The 13,867-nt window shown below is 46.0% G+C and overlaps 6 non-coding genes across 6 annotated transcripts; all 6 read left to right on the top strand.

Moving 5' to 3' along the window:
* The first annotated feature begins 1,529 nt into the window (after window positions 1-1,529).
* Window positions 1,530-1,720, top strand: LOC130308767 (U2 spliceosomal RNA). The gene has a single exon (XR_008857701.1). It is a non-coding gene; the product is annotated as a U2 spliceosomal RNA (small nuclear RNA).
* A 2,087-nt stretch (window positions 1,721-3,807) lies between these two features.
* On the top strand, window positions 3,808-3,998 carry LOC130308766 (U2 spliceosomal RNA). The gene has a single exon (XR_008857700.1). It is a non-coding gene; the product is annotated as a U2 spliceosomal RNA (small nuclear RNA).
* A 2,091-nt stretch (window positions 3,999-6,089) lies between these two features.
* LOC130308803 (U2 spliceosomal RNA) lies at window positions 6,090-6,280 on the top strand. The gene has a single exon (XR_008857736.1). It is a non-coding gene; the product is annotated as a U2 spliceosomal RNA (small nuclear RNA).
* A 2,094-nt stretch (window positions 6,281-8,374) lies between these two features.
* LOC130308799 (U2 spliceosomal RNA) lies at window positions 8,375-8,565 on the top strand. The gene has a single exon (XR_008857732.1). It is a non-coding gene; the product is annotated as a U2 spliceosomal RNA (small nuclear RNA).
* Window positions 8,566-10,657: 2,092 nt separating this feature from the next.
* Window positions 10,658-10,848, top strand: LOC130308788 (U2 spliceosomal RNA). The gene has a single exon (XR_008857721.1). It is a non-coding gene; the product is annotated as a U2 spliceosomal RNA (small nuclear RNA).
* Window positions 10,849-12,945: 2,097 nt separating this feature from the next.
* On the top strand, window positions 12,946-13,136 carry LOC130308776 (U2 spliceosomal RNA). The gene has a single exon (XR_008857710.1). It is a non-coding gene; the product is annotated as a U2 spliceosomal RNA (small nuclear RNA).
* The last annotated feature ends 731 nt before the right edge of the window (window positions 13,137-13,867 follow it).

The following is a 13,867-nucleotide window of genomic DNA, read 5'->3' as shown; positions in this document are numbered from 1 at the left end:
TCCAGCCATCCATTGCACTAATGGATTGGTCATCAGCTGGCTGTCTATGTCCCGCATCAATATAGACCAAAGTACAGAGGGTTAGGCTATGCTATAGTGCACCTACCTGATGCATCAGAAGGTGCGAGGCCCTTGCTAAATTCTGTGCACAGACTTTGAGATCTATGCTTTAGACTGTATCTAAACCTGCTCCAACATGGACTGACATTCTGGCCTACTTTCAGCCGATGCGACTTGTCTGTCGCTGAACAGTCGCTTTTTATGTATTCAGCACCTATGTATAATGTTGTAAAAATGCTCTAGAAGCTAAAGTCGCAGAAATGTCACACATATTTGGCCTGCAACTTTCTGTGCGACAAATTCAGACAGGAAAAATCAGTATAAATCCTTAGAAAATTATCCCCCAGTGTCTCCATCTGCTGGCGGTATTGAATAAGCATTGCTGCACTGATGGGGTATGCATTAGACGAAAAAAAAGAAGAAAAAGAAGAATAATACGCCCAGAAAAGAGGCGAAAAGGAGAAAAACGTAAAAAAACGTGAAAAAAAAGTAAGAGGAAGAGAAGGGAAAAAAAGGTGGAAATGGGTTTAAAAGTGATTTCGGCGGAGAAATATATATATATATATATATATATATATATATATATATATATATATACGCGCACACACACACATATATATAAACGTATTCTCCGTTGAGATATTGCAGCCGCTGCTGTGTCCAGGCCCAGGAGCCTTAGCACTGTGCTGTGATGTCACTCAATACCACTGACATCACTAGGTGTAAACAACATCTCTCCTTTGCTGTGTATGTGACTATGGAGCTGTTTGGTGATGTCGTCTATTATGGCCTTCATAGAAGCAACAGGAGATTGTTGCATCCATCTAGAACCCTCAGAACTACAGTGCTATGATGTCACTCACTTCCACAGGCCTTGCAGAGTGTAAACAACAACAACCCAGCTTTGTCGTGTATGTAACCATAGGGATTGTGATGTCACCTAGAACCTTCACAGCAGCGACAGCTTTATGAGGAGCATCAGCACTGCTCTGCCTGAGCAGAACCATCACCGCCATAGGTTGTCAAATAACCCGGATTTAACCCACACAGGTAAGTCCAATGGGGTGCAGGCATGTCCTCTATGCTTACAGCTTCCCGTGGGTGTTGGTTTGATACCGTTTGGGGACAGCCAAGGAGGCATCTGCAGGCAACAAAGGTAGGTGTGTGCTTGTGTGTGTGTTTCCTATGCAGATCCTAAGCCCAGTGTCACATGCAAGTAGGAGGAGTAAGAAGGGTTCCTGGCAAATCCGGGTTATGGATTGCATTTAAAAAGGCCCCGTGGGAGTGCAATGGGCCCCTGTCTTGCTGCTTAGCAATAATGGTATGGGTTTAGGTTCTGCTGTGTGTACTGGTGGTTGACTGCCCCCCAGCCCAGAGTGTGCATGGAAAATTGTCTGGCAGCCTCCCTGACAGCAAGCAGTGATAGTGCCCATGAAGGGGACCTTGTTGGGCCCGCCCCTTTCACGGTTATCGCTTCTCGGCCTTTTGGCTAAGATCAAGTGTAGTATCTGTTCTTATCAGTTTAATATCTGATACGTCCCCTATCTGGGGACCATATATTAAATGGATTTTTGAGAACGGGGGCCGATTTCGAAGCTTGCTTCCGTCGCCCTATGCATTGACCCGATATGGCAGTATCTTCGGGTACAGTGCACCACCCCCTTACAGGGTTAAAAAGAAAGATTCCTACTTTCATTGCTACCTGCTTGCTGGCTAGCCAGCTAGCCAGCCCTGTGGGCCTTGCTGCTGCTGCTGCTGCTGCTGCAGCCAAAAAACAAAAGGTGCTGCTGCTGCTGCTTCTGCTGCTTCTGCTTGTGTCTGGCCGCTGTTGGAGCGTCCAGGCACAGGACTTCTGCTGCTGCTGACTAAATGGCCTCCTTAATTGGATCATTTGAGTAGCCAGCACACCTGTGCAGGTAGGGCATGACATGATAGGCAGCTGCCTTGATAGCGGGTGGGTGCTGAATGTTCCTAATTGACAAAATAAGATTAATGCTTATGAAGAAATATAAAATCTCATCCCTTCCCCAATATCGCGCCACACCCCTACCCCTTAATTCCCTGGTTGAACTTGATGGACATATGTCTTTTTTCGACCGTACTAACTATGTAACTATGTAACATAACATGGGGGGGTCTCCTGGCTGTTCACACAGGTGTGTCATTGCTGTACATTGACCATGCATTGCTTCTGTGGTATTGCAAAGGCAAAGACAAATGCTTCCAGCCATCCATTGCACTAATGGATTGGTCATCAGCTGGCTGTCTATGTCCCGCATCAATATAGACCAAAGTACAGAGGGTTAGGCTATGCTATAGTGCACCTACCTGATGCATCAGAAGGTGCGAGGCCCTTGCTAAATTCTGTGCACAGACTTTGAGATCTATGCTTTAGACTGTATCTAAACCTGCTCCAACATGGACTGACATTCTGGCCTACTTTCAGCCGATGCGACTTGTCTGTCGCTGAACAGTCGCTTTTTATGTATTCAGCACCTATGTATAATGTTGTAAAAATGCTCTAGAAGCTAAAGTCGCAGAAATGTCACACATATTTGGCCTGCAACTTTCTGTGCGACAAATTCAGACAGGAAAAATCAGTATAAATCCTTAGAAAATTATCCCCCAGTGTCTCCATCTGCTGGCGGTATTGAATAAGCATTGCTGCACTGATGGGGTATGCATTAGACGAAAAAAAAGAAGAAAAAGAAGAATAATACGCCCAGAAAAGAGGCGAAAAGGAGAAAAACGTAAAAAAACGTGAAAAAAAAGTAAGAGGAAGAGAAGGGAAAAAAAGGTGGAAATGGGTTTAAAAGTGATTTCGGCGGAGAAATATATATATATATATATATATATATATATATATATATATATACGCGCACACACACACATATATATAAACGTATTCTCCGTTGAGATATTGCAGCCGCTGCTGTGTCCAGGCCCAGGAGCCTTAGCACTGTGCTGTGATGTCACTCAATACCACTGACATCACTAGGTGTAAACAACATCTCTCCTTTGCTGTGTATGTGACTATGGAGCTGTTTGGTGATGTCGTCTATTATGGCCTTCATAGAAGCAACAGGAGATTGTTGCATCCATCTAGAACCCTCAGAACTACAGTGCTATGATGTCACTCACTTCCACAGGCCTTGCAGAGTGTAAACAACAACAACCCAGCTTTGTCGTGTATGTAACCATAGGGATTGTGATGTCACCTAGAACCTTCACAGCAGCGACAGCTTTATGAGGAGCATCAGCACTGCTCTGCCTGAGCAGAACCATCACCGCCATAGGTTGTCAAATAACCCGGATTTAACCCACACAGGTAAGTCCAATGGGGTGCAGGCATGTCCTCTATGCTTACAGCTTCCCGTGGGTGTTGGTTTGATACCGTTTGGGGACAGCCAAGGAGGCATCTGCAGACAACAAAGGTAGGTGTGTGCTTGTGTGTGTGTTTCCTATGCAGATCCTAAGCCCAGTGTCACATGCAAGTAGGAGGAGTAAGAAGGGTTCCTGGCAAATCCGGGTTATGGATTGCATTTAAAAAGGCCCCGTGGGAGTGCAATGGGCCCCTGTCTTGCTGCTTAGCAATAATGGTATGGGTTTAGGTTCTGCTGTGTGTACTGGTGGTTGACTGCCCCCCAGCCCAGAGTGTGCATGGAAAATTGTCTGGCAGCCTCCCTGACAGCAAGCAGTGATAGTGCCCATGAAGGGGACCTTGTTGGGCCCGCCCCTTTCACGGTTATCGCTTCTCGGCCTTTTGGCTAAGATCAAGTGTAGTATCTGTTCTTATCAGTTTAATATCTGATACGTCCCCTATCTGGGGACCATATATTAAATGGATTTTTGAGAACGGGGGCCGATTTCGAAGCTTGCTTCCGTCGCCCTATGCATTGACCCGATATGGCAGTATCTTCGGGTACAGTGCACCACCCCCTTACAGGGTTAAAAAGAAAGATTCCTACTTTCATTGCTACCTGCTTGCTGGCTAGCCAGCTAGCCAGCCCTGTGGGCCTTGCTGCTGCTGCTGCTGCTGCTGCAGCCAAAAAACAAAAGGTGGTGCTGCTGCTGCTTCTGCTGCTTCTGCTTGTGTCTGGCCGCTGTTGGAGCGTCCAGGCACAGGACTTCTGCTGCTGCTGACTAAATGGCCTCCTTAATTGGATCATTTGAGTAGCCAGCACACCTGTGCAGGTAGGGCATGACATGATAGGCAGCTGCCTTGATAGCGGGTGGGTGCTGAATGTTCCTAATTGACAAAATAAGATTAATGCTTATGAAGAAATATAAAATCTCATCCCTTCCCCAATATCGCGCCACACCCCTACCCCTTAATTCCCTGGTTGAACTTGATGGACATATGTCTTTTTTCGACCGTACTAACTATGTAACTATGTAACATAACATGGGGGGGTCTCCTGGCTGTTCACACAGGTGTGTCATTGCTGTACATTGACCATGCATTGCTTCTGTGGTATTGCAAAGGCAAAGACAAATGCTTCCAGCCATCCATTGCACTAATGGATTGGTCATCAGCTGGCTGTCTATGTCCCGCATCAATATAGACCAAAGTACAGAGGGTTAGGCTATGCTATAGTGCACCTACCTGATGCATCAGAAGGTGCGAGGCCCTTGCTAAATTCTGTGCACAGACTTTGAGATCTATGCTTTAGACTGTATCTAAACCTGCTCCAACATGGACTGACATTCTGGCCTACTTTCAGCCGATGCGACTTGTCTGTCGCTGAACAGTCGCTTTTTATGTATTCAGCACCTATGTATAATGTTGTAAAAATGCTCTAGAAGCTAAAGTCGCAGAAATGTCACACATATTTGGCCTGCAACTTTCTGTGCGACAAATTCAGACAGGAAAAATCAGTATAAATCCTTAGAAAATTATCCCCCAGTGTCTCCATCTGCTGGCGGTATTGAATAAGCATTGCTGCACTGATGGGGTATGCATTAGACGAAAAAAAAGAAGAAAAAGAAGAATAATACGCCCAGAAAAGAGGCGAAAAGGAGAAAAACGTAAAAAAACGTGAAAAAAAAGTAAGAGGAAGAGAAGGGAAAAAAAGGTGGAAATGGGTTTAAAAGTGATTTCGGCGGAGAAATATATATATATATATATATATATATATATATATATATATATATATACGCGCACACACACACATATATATAAACGTATTCTCCGTTGAGATATTGCAGCCGCTGCTGTGTCCAGGCCCAGGAGCCTTAGCACTGTGCTGTGATGTCACTCAATACCACTGACATCACTAGGTGTAAACAACATCTCTCCTTTGCTGTGTATGTGACTATGGAGCTGTTTGGTGATGTCGTCTATTATGGCCTTCATAGAAGCAACAGGAGATTGTTGCATCCATCTAGAACCCTCAGAACTACAGTGCTATGATGTCACTCACTTCCACAGGCCTTGCAGAGTGTAAACAACAACAACCCAGCTTTGTCGTGTATGTAACCATAGGGATTGTGATGTCACCTAGAACCTTCACAGCAGCGACAGCTTTATGAGGAGCATCAGCACTGCTCTGCCTGAGCAGAACCATCACCGCCATAGGTTGTCAAATAACCCGGATTTAACCCACACAGGTAAGTCCAATGGGGTGCAGGCATGTCCTCTATGCTTACAGCTTCCCGTGGGTGTTGGTTTGATACCGTTTGGGGACAGCCAAGGAGGCATCTGCAGGCAACAAAGGTAGGTGTGTGCTTGTGTGTGTGTTTCCTATGCAGATCCTAAGCCCAGTGTCACATGCAAGTAGGAGGAGTAAGAAGGGTTCCTGGCAAATCCGGGTTATGGATTGCATTTAAAAAGGCCCCGTGGGAGTGCAATGGGCCCCTGTCTTGCTGCTTAGCAATAATGGTATGGGTTTAGGTTCTGCTGTGTGTACTGGTGGTTGACTGCCCCCCAGCCCAGAGTGTGCATGGAAAATTGTCTGGCAGCCTCCCTGACAGCAAGCAGTGATAGTGCCCATGAAGGGGACCTTGTTGGGCCCGCCCCTTTCACGGTTATCGCTTCTCGGCCTTTTGGCTAAGATCAAGTGTAGTATCTGTTCTTATCAGTTTAATATCTGATACGTCCCCTATCTGGGGACCATATATTAAATGGATTTTTGAGAACGGGGGCCGATTTCGAAGCTTGCTTCCGTCGCCCTATGCATTGACCCGATATGGCAGTATCTTCGGGTACAGTGCACCACCCCCTTACAGGGTTAAAAAGAAAGATTCCTACTTTCATTGCTACCTGCTTGCTGGCTAGCCAGCTAGCCAGCCCTGTGGGCCTTGCTGCTGCTGCTGCTGCTGCTGCAGCCAAAAAACAAAAGGTGGTGCTGCTGCTGCTTCTGCTGCTTCTGCTTGTGTCTGGCCGCTGTTGGAGCGTCCAGGCACAGGACTTCTGCTGCTGCTGACTAAATGGCCTCCTTAATTGGATCATTTGAGTAGCCAGCACACCTGTGCAGGTAGGGCATGACATGATAGGCAGCTGCCTTGATAGCGGGTGGGTGCTGAATGTTCCTAATTGACAAAATAAGATTAATGCTTATGAAGAAATATAAAATCTCATCCCTTCCCCAATATCGCGCCACACCCCTACCCCTTAATTCCCTGGTTGAACTTGATGGACATATGTCTTTTTTCGACCGTACTAACTATGTAACTATGTAACATAACATGGGGGGGTCTCCTGGCTGTTCACACAGGTGTGTCATTGCTGTACATTGACCATGCATTGCTTCTGTGGTATTGCAAAGGCAAAGACAAATGCTTCCAGCCATCCATTGCACTAATGGATTGGTCATCAGCTGGCTGTCTATGTCCCGCATCAATATAGACCAAAGTACAGAGGGTTAGGCTATGCTATAGTGCACCTACCTGATGCATCAGAAGGTGCGAGGCCCTTGCTAAATTCTGTGCACAGACTTTGAGATCTATGCTTTAGACTGTATCTAAACCTGCTCCAACATGGACTGACATTCTGGCCTACTTTCAGCCGATGCGACTTGTCTGTCGCTGAACAGTCGCTTTTTATGTATTCAGCACCTATGTATAATGTTGTAAAAATGCTCTAGAAGCTAAAGTCGCAGAAATGTCACACATATTTGGCCTGCAACTTTCTGTGCGACAAATTCAGACAGGAAAAATCAGTATAAATCCTTAGAAAATTATCCCCCAGTGTCTCCATCTGCTGGCGGTATTGAATAAGCATTGCTGCACTGATGGGGTATGCATTAGACGAAAAAAAAGAAGAAAAAGAAGAATAATACGCCCAGAAAAGAGGCGAAAAGGAGAAAAACGTAAAAAAACGTGAAAAAAAAGTAAGAGGAAGAGAAGGGAAAAAAAGGTGGAAATGGGTTTAAAAGTGATTTCGGCGGAGAATATATATATATATATATATATATATATATATATATATATATATATATATACGCGCACACACACACATATATATAAACGTATTCTCCGTTGAGATATTGCAGCCGCTGCTGTGTCCAGGCCCAGGAGCCTTAGCACTGTGCTGTGATGTCACTCAATACCACTGACATCACTAGGTGTAAACAACATCTCTCCTTTGCTGTGTATGTGACTATGGAGCTGTTTGGTGATGTCGTCTATTATGGCCTTCATAGAAGCAACAGGAGATTGTTGCATCCATCTAGAACCCTCAGAACTACAGTGCTATGATGTCACTCACTTCCACAGGCCTTGCAGAGTGTAAACAACAACAACCCAGCTTTGTCGTGTATGTAACCATAGGGATTGTGATGTCACCTAGAACCTTCACAGCAGCGACAGCTTTATGAGGAGCATCAGCACTGCTCTGCCTGAGCAGAACCATCACCGCCATAGGTTGTCAAATAACCCGGATTTAACCCACACAGGTAAGTCCAATGGGGTGCAGGCATGTCCTCTATGCTTACAGCTTCCCGTGGGTGTTGGTTTGATACCGTTTGGGGACAGCCAAGGAGGCATCTGCAGGCAACAAAGGTAGGTGTGTGCTTGTGTGTGTGTTTCCTATGCAGATCCTAAGCCCAGTGTCACATGCAAGTAGGAGGAGTAAGAAGGGTTCCTGGCAAATCCGGGTTATGGATTGCATTTAAAAAGGCCCCGTGGGAGTGCAATGGGCCCCTGTCTTGCTGCTTAGCAATAATGGTATGGGTTTAGGTTCTGCTGTGTGTACTGGTGGTTGACTGCCCCCCAGCCCAGAGTGTGCATGGAAAATTGTCTGGCAGCCTCCCTGACAGCAAGCAGTGATAGTGCCCATGAAGGGGACCTTGTTGGGCCCGCCCCTTTCACGGTTATCGCTTCTCGGCCTTTTGGCTAAGATCAAGTGTAGTATCTGTTCTTATCAGTTTAATATCTGATACGTCCCCTATCTGGGGACCATATATTAAATGGATTTTTGAGAACGGGGGCCGATTTCGAAGCTTGCTTCCGTCGCCCTATGCATTGACCCGATATGGCAGTATCTTCGGGTACAGTGCACCACCCCCTTACAGGGTTAAAAAGAAAGATTCCTACTTTCATTGCTACCTGCTTGCTGGCTAGCCAGCTAGCCAGCCCTGTGGGCCTTGCTGCTGCTGCTGCTGCTGCTGCAGCCAAAAAACAAAAGGTGGTGCTGCTGCTGCTTCTGCTGCTTCTGCTTGTGTCTGGCCGCTGTTGGAGCGTCCAGGCACAGGACTTCTGCTGCTGCTGACTAAATGGCCTCCTTAATTGGATCATTTGAGTAGCCAGCACACCTGTGCAGGTAGGGCATGACATGATAGGCAGCTGCCTTGATAGCGGGTGGGTGCTGAATGTTCCTAATTGACAAAATAAGATTAATGCTTATGAAGAAATATAAAATCTCATCCCTTCCCCAATATCGCGCCACACCCCTACCCCTTAATTCCCTGGTTGAACTTGATGGACATATGTCTTTTTTCGACCGTACTAACTATGTAACTATGTAACATAACATGGGGGGGTCTCCTGGCTGTTCACACAGGTGTGTCATTGCTGTACATTGACCATGCATTGCTTCTGTGGTATTGCAAAGGCAAAGACAAATGCTTCCAGCCATCCATTGCACTAATGGATTGGTCATCAGCTGGCTGTCTATGTCCCGCATCAATATAGACCAAAGTACAGAGGGTTAGGCTATGCTATAGTGCACCTACCTGATGCATCAGAAGGTGCGAGGCCCTTGCTAAATTCTGTGCACAGACTTTGAGATCTATGCTTTAGACTGTATCTAAACCTGCTCCAACATGGACTGACATTCTGGCCTACTTTCAGCCGATGCGACTTGTCTGTCGCTGAACAGTCGCTTTTTATGTATTCAGCACCTATGTATAATGTTGTAAAAATGCTCTAGAAGCTAAAGTCGCAGAAATGTCACACATATTTGGCCTGCAACTTTCTGTGCGACAAATTCAGACAGGAAAAATCAGTATAAATCCTTAGAAAATTATCCCCCAGTGTCTCCATCTGCTGGCGGTATTGAATAAGCATTGCTGCACTGATGGGGTATGCATTAGACGAAAAAAAAGAAGAAAAAGAAGAATAATACGCCCAGAAAAGAGGCGAAAAGGAGAAAAACGTAAAAAAAACGTGAAAAAAAAGTAAGAGGAAGAGAAGGGAAAAAAAGGTGGAAATGGGTTTAAAAGTGATTTCGGCGGAGAAATATATATATATATATATATATATATATATATATATATATATATACGCGCACACACACACATATATATAAACGTATTCTCCGTTGAGATATTGCAGCCGCTGCTGTGTCCAGGCCCAGGAGCCTTAGCACTGTGCTGTGATGTCACTCAATACCACTGACATCACTAGGTGTAAACAACATCTCTCCTTTGCTGTGTATGTGACTATGGAGCTGTTTGGTGATGTCGTCTATTATGGCCTTCATAGAAGCAACAGGAGATTGTTGCATCCATCTAGAACCCTCAGAACTACAGTGCTATGATGTCACTCACTTCCACAGGCCTTGCAGAGTGTAAACAACAACAACCCAGCTTTGTCGTGTATGTAACCATAGGGATTGTGATGTCACCTAGAACCTTCACAGCAGCGACAGCTTTATGAGGAGCATCAGCACTGCTCTGCCTGAGCAGAACCATCACCGCCATAGGTTGTCAAATAACCCGGATTTAACCCACACAGGTAAGTCCAATGGGGTGCAGGCATGTCCTCTATGCTTACAGCTTCCCGTGGGTGTTGGTTTGATACCGTTTGGGGACAGCCAAGGAGGCATCTGCAGGCAACAAAGGTAGGTGTGTGCTTGTGTGTGTGTGTTTCCTATGCAGATCCTAAGCCCAGTGTCACATGCAAGTAGGAGGAGTAAGAAGGGTTCCTGGCAAATCCGGGTTATGGATTGCATTTAAAAAGGCCCCGTGGGAGTGCAATGGGCCCCTGTCTTGCTGCTTAGCAATAATGGTATGGGTTTAGGTTCTGCTGTGTGTACTGGTGGTTGACTGCCCCCCAGCCCAGAGTGTGCATGGAAAATTGTCTGGCAGCCTCCCTGACAGCAAGCAGTGATAGTGCCCATGAAGGGGACCTTGTTGGGCCCGCCCCTTTCACGGTTATCGCTTCTCGGCCTTTTGGCTAAGATCAAGTGTAGTATCTGTTCTTATCAGTTTAATATCTGATACGTCCCCTATCTGGGGACCATATATTAAATGGATTTTTGAGAACGGGGGCCGATTTCGAAGCTTGCTTCCGTCGCCCTATGCATTGACCCGATATGGCAGTATCTTCGGGTACAGTGCACCACCCCCTTACAGGGTTAAAAAGAAAGATTCCTACTTTCATTGCTACCTGCTTGCTGGCTAGCCAGCTAGCCAGCCCTGTGGGCCTTGCTGCTGCTGCTGCTGCTGCTGCAGCCAAAAAACAAAAGGTGGTGCTGCTGCTGCTTCTGCTGCTTCTGCTTGTGTCTGGCCGCTGTTGGAGCGTCCAGGCACAGGACTTCTGCTGCTGCTGACTAAATGGCCTCCTTAATTGGATCATTTGAGTAGCCAGCACACCTGTGCAGGTAGGGCATGACATGATAGGCAGCTGCCTTGATAGCGGGTGGGTGCTGAATGTTCCTAATTGACAAAATAAGATTAATGCTTATGAAGAAATATAAAATCTCATCCCTTCCCCAATATCGCGCCACACCCCTACCCCTTAATTCCCTGGTTGAACTTGATGGACATATGTCTTTTTTCGACCGTACTAACTATGTAACTATGTAACATAACATGGGGGGGTCTCCTGGCTGTTCACACAGGTGTGTCATTGCTGTACATTGACCATGCATTGCTTCTGTGGTATTGCAAAGGCAAAGACAAATGCTTCCAGCCATCCATTGCACTAATGGATTGGTCATCAGCTGGCTGTCTATGTCCCGCATCAATATAGACCAAAGTACAGAGGGTTAGGCTATGCTATAGTGCACCTACCTGATGCATCAGAAGGTGCGAGGCCCTTGCTAAATTCTGTGCACAGACTTTGAGATCTATGCTTTAGACTGTATCTAAACCTGCTCCAACATGGACTGACATTCTGGCCTACTTTCAGCCGATGCGACTTGTCTGTCGCTGAACAGTCGCTTTTTATGTATTCAGCACCTATGTATAATGTTGTAAAAATGCTCTAGAAGCTAAAGTCGCAGAAATGTCACACATATTTGGCCTGCAACTTTCTGTGCGACAAATTCAGACAGGAAAAATCAGTATAAATCCTTAGAAAATTATCCCCCAGTGTCTCCATCTGCTGGCGGTATTGAATAAGCATTGCTGCACTGATGGGGTATGCATTAGACGAAAAAAAAGAAGAAAAAGAAGAATAATACGCCCAGAAAAGAGGCGAAAAGGAGAAAAACGTAAAAAAACGTGAAAAAAAAGTAAGAGGAAGAGAAGGGAAAAAAAGGTGGAAATGGGTTTAAAAGTGATTTCGGCGGAGAAATATATATATATATATATATATATATATATATATATATATATATATATATATACGCGCACACACACACATATATATAAACGTATTCTCCGTTGAGATATTGCAGCCGCTGCTGTGTCCAGGCCCAGGAGCCTTAGCACTGTGCTGTGATGTCACTCAATACCACTGACATCACTAGGTGTAAACAACATCTCTCCTTTGCTGTGTATGTGACTATGGAGCTGTTTGGTGATGTCGTCTATTATGGCCTTCATAGAAGCAACAGGAGATTGTTGCATCCATCTAGAACCCTCAGAACTACAGTGCTATGATGTCACTCACTTCCACAGGCCTTGCAGAGTGTAAACAACAACAACCCAGCTTTGTCGTGTATGTAACCATAGGGATTGTGATGTCACCTAGAACCTTCACAGCAGCGACAGCTTTATGAGGAGCATCAGCACTGCTCTGCCTGAGCAGAACCATCACCGCCATAGGTTGTCAAATAACCCGGATTTAACCCACACAGGTAAGTCCAATGGGGTGCAGGCATGTCCTCTATGCTTACAGCTTCCCGTGGGTGTTGGTTTGATACCGTTTGGGGACAGCCAAGGAGGCATCTGCAGGCAACAAAGGTAGGTGTGTGCTTGTGTGTGTGTTTCCTATGCAGATCCTAAGCCCAGTGTCACATGCAAGTAGGAGGAGTAAGAAGGGTTCCTGGCAAATCCGGGTTATGGATTGCATTTAAAAAGGCCCCGTGGGAGTGCAATGGGCCCCTGTCTTGCTGCTTAGCAATAATGGTATGGGTTTAGGTTCTGCTGTGTGTACTGGTGGTTGACTGCCCCCCAGCCCAGAGTGTGCATGGAAAATTGTCTGGCAGCCTCCCTGACAGCAAGCAGTGATAGTGCCCATGAAGGGGACCTTGTTGGGCCCGCCCCTTTCACGGTTATCGCTTCTCGGCCTTTTGGCTAAGATCAAGTGTAGTATCTGTTCTTATCAGTTTAATATCTGATACGTCCCCTATCTGGGGACCATATATTAAATGGATTTTTGAGAACGGGGGCCGATTTCGAAGCTTGCTTCCGTCGCCCTATGCATTGACCCGATATGGCAGTATCTTCGGGTACAGTGCACCACCCCCTTACAGGGTTAAAAAGAAAGATTCCTACTTTCATTGCTACCTGCTTGCTGGCTAGCCAGCTAGCCAGCCCTGTGGGCCTTGCTGCTGCTGCTGCTGCTGCTGCAGCCAAAAAACAAAAGGTGGTGCTGCTGCTGCTTCTGCTGCTTCTGCTTGTGTCTGGCCGCTGTTGGAGCGTCCAGGCACAGGACTTCTGCTGCTGCTGACTAAATGGCCTCCTTAATTGGATCATTTGAGTAGCCAGCACACCTGTGCAGGTAGGGCATGACATGATAGGCAGCTGCCTTGATAGCGGGTGGGTGCTGAATGTTCCTAATTGACAAAATAAGATTAATGCTTATGAAGAAATATAAAATCTCATCCCTTCCCCAATATCGCGCCACACCCCTACCCCTTAATTCCCTGGTTGAACTTGATGGACATATGTCTTTTTTCGACCGTACTAACTATGTAACTATGTAACATAACATGGGGGGGTCTCCTGGCTGTTCACACAGGTGTGTCATTGCTGTACATTGACCATGCATTGCTTCTGTGGTATTGCAAAGGCAAAGACAAATGCTTCCAGCCATCCATTGCACTAATGGATTGGTCATCAGCTGGCTGTCTATGTCCCGCATCAATATAGACCAAAGTACAGAGGGTTAGGCTATGCTATAGTGCACCTACCTGATGCATCAGAAGGTGCGAGGCCCTTGCTAAATTCTGTGCACAGACTTTGAGATCTATGCT

The sequence above is a fragment of the Hyla sarda genome, unplaced genomic scaffold, assembly GCF_029499605.1.
Source record: "Hyla sarda isolate aHylSar1 unplaced genomic scaffold, aHylSar1.hap1 scaffold_1494, whole genome shotgun sequence".
Classification (NCBI taxonomy): Eukaryota; Metazoa; Chordata; class Amphibia; order Anura; family Hylidae; genus Hyla; species Hyla sarda.
Note: the sequence above shows the minus strand (reverse complement) of the source record. Positions and strands in the feature narration are given on the sequence as shown.